The sequence below is a fragment of the Rhinoraja longicauda genome, chromosome 19 (genome assembly GCF_053455715.1).
Source record: "Rhinoraja longicauda isolate Sanriku21f chromosome 19, sRhiLon1.1, whole genome shotgun sequence".
Taxonomy (NCBI): Eukaryota; Metazoa; Chordata; class Chondrichthyes; order Rajiformes; family Arhynchobatidae; genus Rhinoraja; species Rhinoraja longicauda.
In genome coordinates, this window is record NC_135971.1 from 29,161,205 (window position 1) to 29,164,745 (window position 3,541).

Sequence of the window (3,541 nt, forward strand, 5' to 3'; positions counted from 1 at the left end):
AATTCACTCACTTTCAGTCCAGTCCAACCATGGCTCTGAGCTACTCTCTGAAACTCACCAGTAAGCTAATCAGTATTACACATCTGGAGCTTACAGCCTAGCTGTATGATTATTGAAGATAGGCACAAAAAGCTGGAGTAACTCAGCGGGCCAGAAAAAGAGTGGGTGACGTTTTGAGTCGAGACCCTTCAGACTGATTCGCTAACTTCAGGTGAACCTTGCTTTCCCTCTCTCTTTCCAGCCCTCACTCATGCTAGACGCCGTACTTATTTCACTGTCCTTTTAATTAATTTTACCGTTTGTATGTCATGATGTCAGCTTCCCCGTAGCAACAATGAACCATTCTACAGTACATTTCATCGTCTGATTTGATCTTCCCTTTTCACACCTTACATTCTCTTTGTACCCTTCCATATCTCCAGCCTCTCCCCTGACTCTCAGTCTGACGAAGGGTCTCGGCCTGAAATGTCACCCGTTCCTTCTCTCCAGATATGCTACCTGTCCTGCTGAGTTATTCCATCGTTGTGTGTCTACCGTGTAATCCAGTATCTAGTTCCTTCCTGCACATTTCAGTGCAAGAGCAACAGGGACCAGAGATGAAATAACTCAGCAGGTCGGGCAGCATCTCGGTTGCAGATGATGGTACAAATCGATTTATTCACAAAATGCTGGAGCAACTCAGCAGGTCGGGCAGCATCTCGGTGCTGGTACAAATCGATTTATTCAAAAAATGCTGGAGTAACTCAGCAGGTCGGGCAGCATCTCGGATTTATTCACAAAATGCTGGAGATGCTGCCCGACCTGCTGAGTTACTCCAGCATTTTGTGAATAAATCGATTTGTACCAGCATAGTGTCCAATCTAACAAGCCATTTTGCATGAATTTGGAATGTGGGAGGAATCTGGAGCACCCAGGGGAAAACACATGCGGTCACGGGGAGTATGTGCAAACTCCACACAGTGTTGAAGGTCAGAACAAAAGTCTCACTGGAGCTGTGAGTCAGCAGTTCTACCTGAAGTGCTGGCAAACTCACTGGTACATAAAGGCAGGTTACAATGAATCACAGTAATGCACACACTGGGACGGACACAGACACATGTCAGTCAGACATATCATAAAGTTGCACTGGGGCACAAACAGCGTGACATATAAAACGGGACACACTGGTTCATGCATTGGTTCATGCACTGGTTCATGCACACACACACACTGGGACACATGCACAATGACATACCCATGCACACACACACTGGGCCACGCACACACACACACTGGGCCACACACACACCATGAGGCTTGCACACACACCGTGAAACGCACGTTAACTGGAATACACACTGCAACATTCATGCCGCCTGGAACACATACACACCGGACACGCACACGCACTGCGACACGTATGTGGCCTGGGAAAGCAGGCAGGGGAAGGCACATTTGCACACATATGCAGGGACACACGCATGGATACATACACACTCACACAAGTACACACTGGAACAAACATACTCACAGAGCAGAATACACACACACGCACACGAATCGGTAGTAAAGAAGGCAAACACATTTATATCGAGAGGGCTAGAATACAAAAACGGGGAGGTAATGCCGAGGCTTTATAAGGTGCTGGTCAAACTGCACTTGGAGTACTGTGAATAATTTTGGCCGCTATATCCGAGGAAGGATGTGCTGGCAATGGAGAGGATTTATGAGATTGATCCCATGAATGAGTGGGTTAACGCATGATATTTGATGGTGCTGGACCTGTACTCGCTGGAGTTTAGAAATGTGGGGGAACCTCATTGAACCTTACCGAATAGTGAAAGGCCTGGATAGAGTGAATGTGGAGAGGTTTCCACTCATGGAAGAGTCTAGGATCTTAGCCTCAGCCTCGGTCAGAATAAAAGGACATGCCTTTAGAAGGGAGATGAGGAGGGAATTCTTTAGTCAGAGGGTGGTGAATCTGTGGAATTCATTGCCATAAAGTCTGGAGGCCATGTCAATTAATATTTTTAAGGCAGAGATAAATTCTTGATTAGTAAGGTGACAGGGAGCAGGTAGGAGAATGTTGAGAGGGAAAATAGATCTGCCATAATAGAATGGCGGAGTAGACATGATGGGTCAAATGGCCTAATTCTACTCCTATGAACCTATGAACACACTGCCACCCACATACACACTGGGATGGAAACATACACATAGGGACACAAGCACAAACCTCGACACATGGGGATATGCACACACATCACACACTGGGACACATTCAAGTACACTGTGACACATGCACACACATTGGCACGCACACACACATAATAATAATAATAAGTACTTTATTGGTCCCACAATGGGGAGATTTGCAGGGTTGCAGCAGCAAAGTGGATAGCAAAAATAAATAAGCATTCATTAAAAAAATAAAATAACGGTAATTATCTTTATTTACTGGTTTGCTGGGAGCAATGCTGATTGTGCAATCTGACGGCAGCAGGAAGGAAGGACCTTCACTATCTCTCCTTCACGCACTTGGGGTGAAGAAGTCTGTCATTGAAGGAGCTGCTCAGTGCAGTGACAGTGTCCTGCATGGGGTGGGAGTCGTTGTCCAGCAGCGATGATAGCTTTGCCATCATCCTCCTCTCTCCCACCGCCTGTACTGAGTCGAGGGGGCAACCCAGGACAGAGCTGGCCTTCTTGATCAGTTTATCCAGTCTCTTCCTGTCAGCAGTTGAGATGCTGCTGCCCCAGCAGACCACTCCATAGAAAATGGCTGATGCCACCACAGTGTGGAAGGTGGTCCTCAGGAGTGCCCCTGCAAAGGACCTGAGTCTCCTCAGCAGGTACAGTCTGCTCTGGCCTTTCTTATACAGTGCATTACTATTATCAGTCCAGTCTAGTTTATTGTTCAGGTAAACACCCAGGTATTTATAAGAGTCCACTCTCTCAATATCCATTCCCTGGATGTTCACCGGTGTCGAGGGGGCTTGGCTGCACCTGCGGAAATCCACCACCATCTCCCTGGTTTTCCCGCGTGGATCTGGAGGCAGTTCTGCTGGCACCAGTCCACAAAGTCCTGGGTCAATTCTCTGTACTCCCTGTCATCGTCATCTGTGATGAGGCCGACGATGGCAGAGTCGTCAGAGAACCTTTGCGGATAACAGTTGGCTGAGCTGTGCATGAAGTCCGCAGTGTGAACAGGAAAGGAGCCAAAACTGTTCCCTGCGGAACCCCTGTGCTGCAGACCACCATGTCAGAAACACAATTCCTTGTCCTCACATACTGTGGGCGGTTGGTGAGGTAGTCCAGAATCCAGGATGTGAGATGGTGATCCACTCCTGTGCGCTCCAGCTTGTCCCTCAGAAGCACAGGCTGGATGGCGTTGAATCCACTGGAGAAATCAACGAACATGATTCTCACAGTGCTACCAGCATTCTCCAGGTGTGAGAGAGCTCTGTGTAGGAGGTAGATGACAGAGTCGTCCACTCCGATGCCAGGCTGGTTGGCAAACTGCAGTGGGTCCATCGATGGCCTAGGGGGCGGAGATGGACAAGGA

The 3,541-nt window shown here is 48.1% G+C and overlaps 1 pseudogene across 1 annotated transcript in view; it reads left to right on the forward strand.

Moving 5' to 3' along the window:
• Positions 1 to 3,541, forward strand: part of LOC144603211 (major histocompatibility complex class I-related protein 1-like) — a 1,020,820-nt pseudogene that overhangs the window by 220,694 nt on the left and 796,585 nt on the right. The gene's annotated exons all lie outside the window — the stretch shown is intronic.